Source organism: Chlorocebus sabaeus, chromosome 12, assembly GCF_047675955.1.
Source record: "Chlorocebus sabaeus isolate Y175 chromosome 12, mChlSab1.0.hap1, whole genome shotgun sequence".
Classification (NCBI taxonomy): Eukaryota; Metazoa; Chordata; class Mammalia; order Primates; family Cercopithecidae; genus Chlorocebus; species Chlorocebus sabaeus.
In genome coordinates, this window is record NC_132915.1 from 85,130,829 (window position 1) to 85,144,918 (window position 14,090).

The 14,090-nt window shown below is 40.3% G+C and overlaps 1 long non-coding RNA gene across 1 annotated transcript; it reads left to right on the forward strand.

The window, feature by feature from the left end:
• The first annotated feature begins 266 nt into the window (after positions 1–266).
• LOC140713085 (uncharacterized) lies at positions 267–13,407 on the forward strand. Its single transcript, XR_012094946.1, has 3 exons — positions 267–430; positions 9,766–9,981; positions 12,913–13,407. It is a non-coding gene; the product is annotated as an uncharacterized lncRNA (long non-coding RNA).
• Positions 13,408–14,090: the final 683 nt, after the last annotated feature.

Here is a 14,090-nt window from a genome sequence, read left to right on the forward strand (position 1 = left end):
AGGTCAATTAAAGTTTTTTGGAGAGTCTGTATCCTGTGCTGGGTTAGGATTTTTCTCATGTCCTCTAACCTCGGATTATCATTCTAAAGTCTTTATCTCATCATGTTCCTTCCTGTTGCCCAAAGGATCAAGTTCAATTTTCAAATGTTGAGCAAGGCTTTCTAGAGTCTGAATGTTTGTCTTCTCTCCAAGTTCATGTTGAACCAAATCCTCAATGTGATGGTGTTTGGAGGTGGGGCCTTTGAAAGGTGATTAGGTCATGAGGTGGAGCCCTCGTGAATGGGACTAATGCCTTCATAAAAGAGACCCCAGATAGCTGCCTTTCTTCTTCCACTGTATAAGGGCGCAGCAAGAAGACATCAGGAAGGGGCCCTCACTAGACGTTGAATCTACTGGTGCTTTGATCTTGGAATTCCAAGCCTCTAGAAATGTGAGCATACATTTCTGTTGTTTATAAGCCACCCACTCCATGTTATTCTGCTACAGCCACCTGAAAAGACTAAGACAACTTTCATGGCCCTTTGTGACCTGTCCCCAACTTGCTTCTTTAGCCTTATCTCCTGCCTCCACCTGCTAGGTGCTGACTCTAACCTCTGCTTTAGATATGATATGCTTTCTATTTATCGAAATGTCATGACCACATATGGCCCCATGCTGAAATGTGTGCTGTACCTTCTGCTGGGACTGTCCTCAGTTCTTACTCCTTAATTAAGGCTTTGCTCAAATACTACCACTTCTTATAGAATTGATCATACTCATACTATCCTCTCTGATCCCTGGCACCTTGAGTTTCTTCTAATGTAGAGCTTATTGCAGAGCATCTCAATTACTTGTTGAGTTTGACTTTCCCTTAGTAAACTGTGACTCTTCAAGGGAAAAACCTGTATCTTCTTGACCTTGGTAGTCCCCAGTCCTAACCCAGAATGTGGTGCAGAGTACGTGTTTAGGAAAACTTTACTGAATGAATCAATGGATAAGCCATTTCAAGATAAAACTGAAGCAACAGTAGGTAGATGACATACCTTTTTTCCTCCCACCATCTTCTTGCTTTGCCTTGCCTTCACCCCCAGCTTAGCAATCTGCTCAGAAAAGAGAGCATCAGAACTGACCAAAAAAGGAATGAATATCCTAAGAAATGATGCAATTACATATTGCTTTGCTTGTGTTTCCCAGATAAGGCATTGATTCCTAGGCACTAGAATTATATACTATAATTAAAGAGATTTAAAAAAAATCTATCAACAAAGACCTAGAGTTTGAAAATCTTTCAATTTTCTAATCCAAGTTAGGGAAGAGTTACACAGGGTAGCATAGATCAAAGGGTAGGGCCATAAGACCTGGATTGGCTGGCTGAGGATAAATAAGGAAGTGAAGACTTAGTCCAATTGTAGCCCAAACTTGACGTGTAACATTTATACTTAGAAAATGTGTCATTCTTTCTTCCTTTATACAGATTTGTCTATCAGTACATTGGATTTTCTTAAACAACTACCATTTGATTCCCCTATTATAATTATTTAAGAGAATTCACTCTGATAAAATACAGTCCTTAGTAGTTTGCTTTAATGCTCTCTAAAATATTCTTGGAAAAATATGAACCTTTTTAAGTTGACAAGTGCTTTTATTATAAGTTTAAATAGTTGTGAGGGATATTGAAAATATAGTCATTTAAAATAAAACTGTCTAACTATTATAAATAGATTTAATGGATCAAAATTCCACTTTAATTTGATACCACCATTCATCCATTTAAAAATATACAAATAGAATCTTCCCTAATAGTTGAAAACTTACATAGTTTTTTTGTTTTCCTTAAATCTTTATTTCCATTTCATTTGCTCTATAGAAATGTTTCCTAATGTAGTAGATTTTTTATATTGGAAATTCTTTCACTGATCATATTATTATATTATTCTGCAACAAAACATGTATATAAATTCATATTAAAATTTCTTTAATGTTCTGTAAATATAAGATGCTAACAAAACCCAATTTCTTCTGCATTAAATTATCATAACAATTATTAGAAGTATACAACTGATCAATCTACCATACAGTTATTAAAATTTTGCTAAATGTGATGTGAAACATAAGGTTTTATTAGAAATGTTTCTCTGAATGAGGTGAACTTTTTAAAAAATTAAGCCATATGTCTGCTGAGGAATATTCATTATTGCTAACATGAAGTGATATTTCATAAATTATATTTACTTTTCATTGTTTGGTTGTAAGCACTGAGAAACCTATTCACAGAAATAAGTAGATGGGAAAATAAAAACTTTTGTTATAGCAGTGTTATAACTTCTTACCAGGTTGTATGCCGAAAATCACATAAAGGTCAATCATCAAACAGCATTTTTAATACTTTCTTAGCTGACATTTTAATTAGGTTCCCCTTCAGTTTTGTTGTAACCAAAGCATTGAAAGTCATCTGACTTGCAGAATGATTTGCTACGAGGTCATTAGTCATTCACTTTCTCAACACTTTTTCTCAAAAGAATTTTGAATTGTACCTTTGTTTGGTCCCCCAGAAATTTTTATACCCCAAGGCAACTCGAGATGAGTGAGAGGCATGAATTCCCTTTGTAAAGTGAAAGAAAAGCATTTAAGAAAAAGGGACTCTCTTCAGATTCCTGAGAAAGAGTGCAAATGAAAGCTGAGAATCTGAAAATTTCCTTATGTCTGCCAACTAGAGCCTGTGGAAAATCTTTGAGTAACTCTGGGGGTACTATGCATCACAGTCTGAAAATTATTGTATGAGATATCCTTTCCATATTTAAATTAAATTTCCCCATGGAGGCAGCATTGTTATACAGGTGACAACGGTATAACAATGCAAAGAAACCAGAAGTCAAGTTCATATGGACTTATATAGCTCTGTCTCCATAAGTCAGAAACAGGAAAACCTGACTTGTTCTTCATCAATCTAGGCTGACTTCGTGAACAAGCTGGCGTTCAAATGAATCCTTGAATTATGGAAACAGAATGTTAAATCTGGAATGAACTTCAGATATCATCTAGTATGGAGAGGACAATTAAATGTTGACTTTTATGTCAACTTGGATTAAATATTTGTGATTGCTTACAATTCTGTGTCAAGAAGGAGTCAGAGGAATCATTTGAGATCTGTAGGAAAGCATGCTGTAAATGGTTAGTTATGCCTGTCAGAGGAAGCAGGGAGAGAGGGGCACAGGTGATCTGCTCTTGCCACCCCAGGTACATAGTCCTTATCACATGAGCCACAGGGAAAACTGAGGCCGAGTGAGAGCAGGAAGCTTGACCAAAAGTCCACAGTGAATTATTGCCAGGATGGGTAGAATTACATATGTTTTATTCAGCATTTGGTGGTCATTGTAAACTTGGTAACATTTGCAACTGGAAAATATGGGATGTTTTAGAGCTGGAAGGGAGCAAATTCTTTTTTTTTTTTTTTTTTTTTAATGAAAAAGGTTTGTTTTAATTTTAAACTAAGATGACTATAAACAATTTCTTTAACCAATCTGATTATTTGATGGGCTTTTATTTCCAAGTATAAGGTTCAGTTCAATTATCTTTTTTTTTTTTTTTAATTTATTTATTATTATTAAACTTCAAGTTGTAGGGTACATGTGCACAACGTGCAGGTTTGCTACATATGTATACTTGTGCCATGTTGGTGTGCTGCACCCATCAACTCGTCATTTACATCAGGTATAACTCCCAATGCAATCCCTCCCCCCTCCCCCCTCCCCATGATAGGCCCCGGTGTGTGATGTTCCCCTTCCCGAGTCCAAGTGATCTCATTGTTCAGTTCCCACCTACGAGTGAGAACATGCGGTGTTTGGTTTTCTGTTCTTGTGATAGTTTGCTAAGAATGATGGTTTCCAGCTGCATCCATGTCCCTACAAAGGACACAAAATCATCCTTTTTTATGGCTGCATAGTATTCCATGGTGTATATGTGCCACATTTTCTTAATCCAATCTGTCACTGATGGACATTTGGGTTGATTCCAAGTCTTTGCTATTGTGAATAGTGCAGCAATAAACATACATGTGCATGTGTCCTTATAGCAGCATAATTTATAATCCTTTGGGTATATACCCAGTAATGGGATGGCTGGGTCATATGGTACATCTAGTTCTAGATCCTTGAGGAATCGCCATACTGTTTTCCATAATGGTTGAACTAGTTTACAATCCCACCAACAGTGTAAAAGTGTTCCTATTTCTCCACATCCTCTCCAGCACCTGTTGTTTCCTGACTTTTGAATGATCGCCATTCTAACTGGTGTGAGATGGTATCTCATTGTGGTTTTGATTTGCATTTCTCTGATGGCCAGTGATGATGAGCATTTTTTCATGTGTCTGTTGGCTGTATGAATGTCTTCTTTTGAGAAACGTCTGTTCATATCCTTTGCCCACTTTTGGATGGGGTTGTTTGTTTTTTTCTTGTAAATTTGTTTGAGTTCTTTGTAGGTTCTGGATATTAGCCCTTTGTCAGATGAGTAGATTGCAAAAATTTTCTCCCATTCTGTAGGTTGCCTGCTCACTCTGATGGTAGTTTCTTTTGCTGTGCAGAAGCTCTTTAGTTTGATGAGATCCCATTTGTCAATTTTGGCTTTTGTTGCCGTTGCTTTTGGTGTTTTAGACATGAAGTCTTTGCCCATGCCTATGTCCTGAATGGTACTACCTAGGTTTTCCTCTAGGATTTTTATGGTATTAGGTCTAACATTTAAGTCTCTAATCCATCTTGAATTAATTTTCGTATAAGGAGTAAGGAAAGGATCCAGTTTCAGCTTTCTACTTATGGCTAGCCAGTTTTCCCAGCACCATTTATTAAATAGGGAATCCTTTCCCCATTTCTTGTTTCTCTCAGGTTTGTCAAAGATCAGATGGCTGTAGATGTGTGGTATTATTTCTGAGGACTCTGTTCTGTTCCATTGGTCTATATCTCTGTTTTGGTACCAGTACCATGCTGTTTTGGTTACTGTAGCCTTGTAGTATAGTTTGAAGTCAGGTAGCGTGATGCCTCCAGCTTTGTTCTTTTGACTTAGGATTGTCTTGGAGATGCGGGCTCTTTTTTGGTTCCATATGAACTTTAAAGCAGCTTTTTCCAATTCTGTGAAGAAGCTCATTGGTAGCTTGATGGGGATGGCATTGAATCTATAAATTACCTTGGGCAGTATGGCCATTTTCACGATATTGATTCTTCCTATCCATGAGCATGGTATGTTCTTCCATTTGTTTGTGTCCTCTTTGATTTCACTGAGCAGTGGTTTGTAGTTCTCCTTGAAGAGGTCCTTTACATCCCTTGTAAGTTGGATTCCTAGGTATTTTATTCTCTTTGAAGCAATTGTGAATGGAAGTTCATTCCTGATTTGGCTCTCTGTTTGACTGTCACTGGTGTATAAGAATGCTTGTGATTTTTGCACATTAATTTTGTATCCTGAGACTTTGCTGAAGTTGCTGATCAGCTTAAGGAGATTTTGGGCTGAGACAATGGGGTTTTCTAAATATACAATCATGTCGTCTGCAAACAGGGACAATTTGACTTCTTCTTTTCCTAACTGAATCCCCTTGATTTCTTTCTCTTGCCTGATTGCCCTAGCCAGAACTTCCAACACTATGTTGAATAGGAGTGGTGAGAGAGGGCATCCCTGTCTTGTGCCAGTTTTCAAAGGGAATTTTTCCAGTTTTTGCCCATTCAGTATGATATTGGCTGTGGGTTTGTCATAAATAGCTCTTATGATTTTGAGGTACGTTCCATCAATACCAAATTTATTGAGCGTTTTTAGCATGAAGGGCTGTTGAATTTTGTCAAAAGCCTTTTCTGCATCTATTGAGATAATGATGTGGTTCTTGTCTTTGGTTCTGTTTATATGCTGGATTATGTTTATTGATTTGCGAATGTTGAACCAGCCTTGCATCCCAGGGATGAAGCCCACTTGATCATGGTGGATAAGCTTTTTGATGTGCTGCTGAATCCGGTTTGCCAGTATTTTATTGAGGATTTTTGCATCGATGTTCATCAGGGATATTGGTCTAAAATTCTCTTTTTTTGTTGTGTCTCTGCCAGGCTTTGGTATCAGGATGATGTTGGCCTGATAAAATGAGTTAGGGAGGATTCCCTCTTTTTCTATTGATTGGAATAGTTTCAGAAGGAATGGTACCAGCTCCTCCTTGTACCTCTGGTAGAATTCAGCTGTGAATCCATCTGGTCCTGGACTTTTTTTGGTTGGTAGGCTATTAATTATTGCCTCAATTTCAGAGTCTACTATTGGTCTATTCAGGGATTCAACTTCTTCCTGGTTTAGTCTTGGAAGAGTGTAAGTGTCCAAGAAATTATCCATTTCTTCTAGATTTTCCAGTTTATTTGCATAGAGGTGTTTATAGTATTCTCTGATGGTAGTTTGTATTTCTGTGGGGTCGGTGGTGATATCCCCTTTATCATTTTTAATTGCGTCGATTTGATTCTTCTCTCTTTTCTTCTTTATTAGTCCTGCTAGTGGTCTGTCAATTTTGTTGATCTTTTCAAAAAACCAACTCCTGGATTCATTGATTTTTTGGAGGGTTTTTTGTGTCTCTATCTCCTTCAGTTCTGCTCTGATCTTAGTTATTTCTTGTCTTCTGCTAGCTTTCGAATGTGTTTGCTCTTGCTTCTCTAGTTCTTTTAATTGCGATGTTAGAGTGTCAATTTTAGATCTTTCCTGCTTTCTCTTGTGGGCATTTAGTGCTATAAATTTCCCTCTACACACTGCTTTAAATGTGTCCCAGAGATTCTGGTATGTTGTATCTTTGTTCTCATTGGTTTCAAAGAACATCTTTATTTCTGCCTTCATTTCGTTATGTACCCAGTAGTCATTCAGGAGCAGGTTGTTCAGTTTCCATGTAGTTGAGCGGTTTTGATTGAGTTTCTTAGTCCTGAGTTCTAATTTGATTGCACTGTGGTCTGAGAGACAGTTTGTTATAATTTCTGTTCTTGTACATTTGCTGAGGAGTGCTTTACTTCCAATTACGTGGTCAATTTTGGAGTAAGTACGATGTGGTGCTGAGAAGAATGTATATTCTGTTGATTTGGGGTGGAGAGTTCTATAGATGTCTATTAGGTCTGCTTGCTGCAGAGATGAGTTCAATTCCTGGATATCCTTGTTAACTTTCCGTCTCGTTGATCTGTCTAATGTTGACAGTGGAGTGTTGAAGTCTCCCATGATTATTGTATGGGAGTCTAAGTCTCTTTGTAAGTCTCTAAGGACTTGCTTTATGAATCTGGGTGCTCCTGTATTGGGTGCATATATATTTAGGATAGTTAGCTCTTCCTGTTGAATTGATCCCTTTACCATTATGTAATGGCCTTCTTTGTCTCTTTTGATCTTTGATGGTTTAAAGTCTGTTTTATCAGAGACTAGTATTGCAACCCCCGCTTTTTTTTGTTCTCCATTTGCTTGGTAAATCTTCCTCCATCCCTTTATTTTGAGCCTATGTATGTCTCTGCGTGTGAGATGGGTCTCCTGAATACAGCAGACTGATGGATCTTGACTCTTTATCCAGTTTGCCAGTCTGTGTCTTTTAATTGGAGCATTTAGTCCATTTACATTTAAGGTTAAGATTGTTATGTGTGAACTTCATCCTGCCATTATGATATTAACTGGTTATTTTGCTCGTTAGTTGATGCAGTTTCTTCCTAGCCTTGATGGTCTTTACATTTTGGCATGTTTTTGCAATGGCTGGTACCGGTTGTTCCTTTCCATGTTTAGTGCTTCCTTCAGGGTCTCTTATGAGGCAGGCCTAGTGGTGACAAAATCTCTAAGCATTTGCTTATCTGTAAAGGATTTTATTTCTCCTTCACTTATGAAACTTAGTTTGGCTGGATATAAAATTCTGGGTTTAAAAATCTTTTCTTTAAGAATGTTGAATATTGGCCCCCACTCTCTTCTGGCTTGAAGAGTTTCTGCCGAGAGATCTGCTGTTAGTCTGATGGGCTTCCCTTTGTGGGTAACCCGACCTTTCTCTCTGGCTGCCCTTAAGATTTTTTCCTTCATTTCAACTTTGGTGAATCTGGCAATTATGTGTCTTGGAGTTGCTCTTCTCGAGGAGTATCTTTGTGGCGTTCTCTGTATTTCCCGGATTTGAATGTTGGCCTGCCCTACTAGGTTGGGGAAGTTCTCCTGGATGATATCCTGAAGAGTGTTTTCCAACTTGGTTCCATTTTCCCCCTCACTTTCAGGCACCCCAATCAGACGTAGATTTGGTCTTTTTACATAATCCCATACTTCTTGCAGGCTTTGTTCATTTCTTTTTCTTCTTTTTTCTTTTGGTTTCTCTTCTCGCTTCATTTCATTCATTTGATCCTCCATCGCTGACATTCTTTCTTCCAGTTGATCGAGACGGTTACTGAAGCTTGTGCATTTGTCACGTATTTCTCGTGCCATGGTTTTCGTCTCTTTCATTTCGTTTGTGAGCTTCTCTGCATTAATTACTCTAGCCATCAATTCTTCCACTTTTTTTTGAAGATTTTTAGTTTCTTTGCACTGGGTACGTAATTCCTCCTTTAGCTCTGAGAAATTTGATGGACTGAAGCCTTCTTCTCTCATCTCGTCGAAGTCATTCTCCGTCCAGCTTTGATCCGTTGCTGGCGATGAGCTGCGCTCCTTTGCCGGGGGAGATGCGCTCTTATTTTTTGAATTTCCAGCTTTTCTGCCCTGCTTTTTCCCCATCTTTGTGGTTTTATCTGCCTCTGGTCTTTGATGATGGTGATGTACTGATGGGGTTTTGGTGTAGGTGTCCTTCCTGTTTGATAGCTTTCCTTCTAACAGTCAGGATCCTCAGCTGTAGGTTGTAGCTGTAGGAGATTGCTTGAGGTCCACTCCAGACCCTGTTTGCCTGGGTATCAGCAGCAGAGGCTGCAGAAGATAGAATATTTCTGAACAGCGAGTGTACCTGTCTGATTCTTGCTTTGGAATCTTCCTCTCAGGGGTGTACTCCACCCTGTGAGGTGTGGTGTGTCAGACTGCCCCTAGTGGGGGATGTCTCCCAGTTAGGCTACTCAGGGGTCAGGGACCCACTTGAGCAGGGAGTCTGTCCCTTCTCAGATCTCAATCTCCGTGTTGGGAGATCCACTGCTCTCTTCAAAGCTGTCAGACAGAGTCATTTGCGTCTGCAGAGCTGCTGCGTTTGTTATTATTTACTGTGCCCTGTCCCCAGAGGTGGAGTCTACAGAGACAGGCAGGTTTCCTTGAGCTGCTGTGAGCTCCACCCAGTTCGAGCTTCCCAGCAGCTTTGTTTACCTACTTAAGCCTCGGCAATGGCGGGCGCCCCTCCCCCAGCCTCGCTGCTGCCTTGCCGGTAGATCACAGACTGTTGTGCTAGCAATGAGGGAGGCTCCGTGGGTGTGGGACACTCCCGGCCAGGTGTGGGATATGATCTCCTGGTGTGCCTGTCTGCTTAAAGCGCAGTATTGGGGTGGGAGTTACCCGATTTTCCAGGTGTTGTGTGTCTCAGTTCCCCTGGCTAGGAAAAGGGATTCCCTTCCCCCTTGCGCTTTCCAGGTGAGGCAATGCCTCGCCCTGCTTCAGCTCTCGCTGGTCGGGCTGCAGCAGCTGACGAGCACCGATTGTCTGGCACTCCCCAGTGAGATGAACCCAGTACCTCAGTTGAAAATGCAGAAATCGCCGGTCTTCTGTGTCGCTCGCGCTGGGAGTTGGAGACTGGAGCTGTTCCTATTCGGCCATCTTGCTCCGCCCCCCGCAAATTCTTAATTGAGCAATGTAACCTGTCCTTTCTTTCAGGCTTCTTCACATTTGATCTCTGTGCAATTTGATAAGAGGAGGAAACGGGCTGTCAATTATGAAGAGACTGAAAACCTGAAAATACTGAGTATGGTCTTAGTTTCCTCTCCAAATGGACCTCAGGAAAAAATGCTAAGCCATACAAGCCACTGATCACTCATCTGGCTATTGTTTCTACCTCACCCTGGCCAAGGAAGACAGATCTACTGAGGAAAGGTAATAGAGGCTGGCAAGGTTCCTAACTTTTACATCTATTTATAATATCCACTCATTCTTAGCATCTTGCACATCCACAGGGCCCTACAGGAGTCCTCTTGCCTTGTGTTATTCAATCTTGGGGTTGGGGTAGGAACAGACCGAGGTATTAGCAGAGGTCCAACAGGATGTAAAACATACATGTTGATGGAGGGGTTAACTCTATGTATAATAAATAGATTTTTACCATGCGTATCAAACTGAATATTCCTTCCTCCCTTTTCTCTCAGACCTCTTTCTATGTGTGGCTCATTCTTTTACTCTACAACATAATGTTCAGTTGATTCTGGACTTTTTCTGTGGCAAACAATGCTGTAATAAACATCCTCCTTGTGCATTCATCTGGGTGCACTTCTGAGAATTTATCCTTCAGATAAATTCCTATGCACTTTCAATTTCCATGGATTCTGCCAAACGGGTTTCTTAAGCTGTTATACCAATTTACACTCTCAGCTATGGTATATGGGAACCCCTGCTTTCCCACAACCTGCCAACACTGGTTATTTACAAACAAAAATAAATGGAGGGTTTGAATAGTTGTAGTTTTGAATTAGACTTGAGGCATCCCTCTCATCTGCCCCAACTTGTGTCTCCCTAAAGCAACCTAACTGGGGGATGGCTAATGCAACAGACTCTGAGGCTTACTCAGAGCAGAGGCCGAATGCTCCTGCTTCAGTGGGAACAGGGGGTGTTTCTTCAGTCTGTGCCCTACTTGGCATCTGTCCCTGACAGACCCAGCCAGTGTGGGGAGCCAGCCTCTCTAACCATAAGAAAGAATGGATTGGAAACAAATTGATCTTTTCACAGCTGGCTGTTCCCCTCTTTCCCCTCAACTTGGACCCAGCTCAGGACAAGGTTGCCGATGTTCTGCTGCAACAAAGACGGCATTATTGAGGACTGCCTTTTTGGGGGGAAATGTCGTTCTCCAAGAATCGCCTCTGTAGTTTCAACTATGACAAGGCTGGAGACTGAGCATAGCTGTGCATCTCCAAGGGTCTCCAAAGCGACACCCAACTCTATCCGTCCTGTTGATGACCATGTACTCTTCTATTGGTGTCCACAACTTTATTTAAATGATGTCAGATGGCTCAATTCAACAGAATCTAACCCTTTATTCATCCTCCCTGGAGACCTGTGGTCAGTGGATAGGAGAGTTTGGGATTCAAAAAGAGAACTGTGTGAACACAGGGAAAAAGGATCTAGTGTTTATTTCTAGCACCACCATTACTATTGCTGTCCATCTATTATTCTGCATTCTTTTGCTTCATAGCATTTTTTTTTAACTGAAAGAAATGGCTCCATGAAGGCAGAAATATTGTTTGGTTTACAACTGCATCATCAGTTCCTAGAATACCTCCTTGTACATTGGAGGTGCTTGATACACATTTATTGAATGGATGAATGAATTCAATGAGCACCTGTGTTGGACAATTTAATGTACATGATGACATTTAATATTTTAACTCTGTGGGGTATAGATATTATCTTTATTGATAGCTAAGGAAACTGAGTCTCGGAGATTAAGCAATGCTTCCAGAATCACACAACTGGTAATTGGTAAACCTAAGATTTCATTTAGACCTGACTGATCCCAAACCTATCTTTTAGAACGCTGGGATTACAGTTTATCTAACCTTAAGCTCAAAAATATTAAAATATTTTGCAATCAATGAGGGAAGTGGTCATCAAGGACATTTCTGGGTGAGCATGGTGTGTTCAACAGGAAGAGAAACTCCTCTGTACTCCCATCAAAGTGAGCAAGTACCAAAATGTTAAGTGTTAATTAAATCTTATTCATCTGGGGACAAGCAGTAGGGTGAATTTATATGTATGTGCATCAATTTTGAACTAAGTAACAAGGGGATTCTAAAAGGCCCTTATGCTGACAATGAGTCAATGTAGGCAAGGGCACTAATATTTAACAAAGCTATGTTGTGTGCTGGGAACCGTGCTTTAAATTTATGATTCCACTTAGTCATTATAATAATTTCTTTTCTTTCCTCTTTTATTGTCTTGCTCTTACCTTCCCTCTTCTCTCCCCTTCCCTTCCTCCTTCCCTCCCCTTTCATTCCCTTTGTCCTTCCCTTCCCCCTTTCCTTTCCCCCTTCCCCCTTCCCTTCTCGTCCCTTCCTGTCCCCTTTCTCTTATCTTCCCTCTTTCTTCTTCTCTCCCTCTCATCCCCTCCCTTTCCCTCCCCTTTCCTCCTTTTCCCTTCCCTCCCCTTCCCTTCCCTTCCTTACTCTTCCCCTCCCTTCCCTTCCTTCTCTTCCCCCTTCCCTTCCCCCTTCCCTTCCCTTCCCCTTTCCCTTCCCCATTCTCTCCTCTCCTCTCTTCTCTTCCCCCCTCTTCTCCCCTTCCCTTCCCTTCTCCCCTCCGCTCCCCTACCCTTCTCCTTTCCCTTCCCTTTTCCCCTTCCTTCTCCCCTCCCCTCCCCTCCTCTCTCCTCCACTTCCCTTCCCTTCCTTTCCCTCTTCTCCCTTCTCCCTTTCCCTTCACTTCCCTTTTTTCTTTTCTTTCTTTTTTTTTCTCCCTCTCTCTCTCCTTTCTTTCTTTTCTCCTTTCTTTCCTTCATTTCTCCTTTTTTCCCCCTTGTTTCTTTTTAAATTCCCAGACAAGAATTTTGAAGTTCAGCTTGGGTAAGCCACGCATAGTGATGGAACCAGCATTCAGATTTACATTTCTTGCTACCCATCATGTCACAAAATGTTAGGCAGAGACTGGGGTCTCAGTTGCCTAAGCAAAGTCACAGGCATGAAGGGTGCTGCAGGAATGACGGAGTGGCAGGCTCCTGACAGCCTGGTTGATAGACAGTGACCCCAAGGGATAGATACTTGGGTTTTGGCGCCATGCCTAGTATGACTTTATCCTTTTACTGTTTCTTTCTTTTGTCAGCCAACCCCCTGAGAGAGCCCTGTCTCCTCCTTGAAACTCTACTGGAATGAGAGGTCTCCACAAGCATTCCAGAAAGCCACACAATGTGTTGTGGTTTTCCTGAGAACTGGCTCCAAGGTAATGCTCTGAGATCAGTCCTTCCAGCTCCTATCTCAAAGATCTTCAAACTCCAGGCTCTCACGGGTTTTGAGCTGCCAGTTATGATGAAATATTAGCACATGAGAAAATAATTTTTTTCTATTCTATGTTTCTTACCAGGACTCCATGGTTTCAGAATGATTTATATACTTTGAATATATTCAAAAAATTTCTTTCAATGTTGTTTCTTCTTTAGGCATTTCTCTTATCACTTGGGCTCAGCTTGATGCTTCTCTGGAATTTTTCTTTTTTTTTTCTCCTCCCATTTATAAAATATTAAACGTGTGTCCCCGGTCTGGATCCATGGAACTGAAAATCATGGGGAAATTCTTTATGTAAAAAGCCCTATAGATTGTGTTTTCAGACAAAATCAACCCCTAAGAGTTTGTCCCCACAATATTTGTGAATAAAATTGTCCCTCTGAAATAAAAACACCACCTTAAATAAAGGAGTTCCTCCCAAGCATTTTGCTCTTTATTTATTGTTTGTTCATTCATGCCATCATTTGAAAAACACTTATTAAGTATTTACCCTGTGTTGTTAATTGTGCTGGGTACAAAGAACATAATAGTAAATCACATAAAATTCTTTCCTCAAGAATCTCATGTTGTATCATACTAGACAACTGAGTACAGCTGCTCCTCGACTTACGGTGGGATTACATCCCAATAAACCCATCATAAGTTAAACCTATCATAAGTCAAAAATGCATTTAATACACCTAACCCACTGAACATCATAGCACAGACAATGTCAGGGACTTTATTACATGTAGTAAAGTTGATATGACTCTTAATCCTACTAACAACCCTAGATAGATTCTGTTATTATTACCATTTCATGATTTAGGCAACTGAGAATCAGAGAGGTTAGTTGACTTTTTAAAGTGGCCGGGTTGAAATTCAAGTAGTACAATGTAAGAGCTTTTGCTTCTCCTAGAGCCTCTGTAAAAGTCTGTTGAATACCTGAGTAGACGATAAATTGATTGCAATGTAGTTCCCCTGTTGCTTTTTTGGAAGTGTTATTTTAGTAAGCAACCA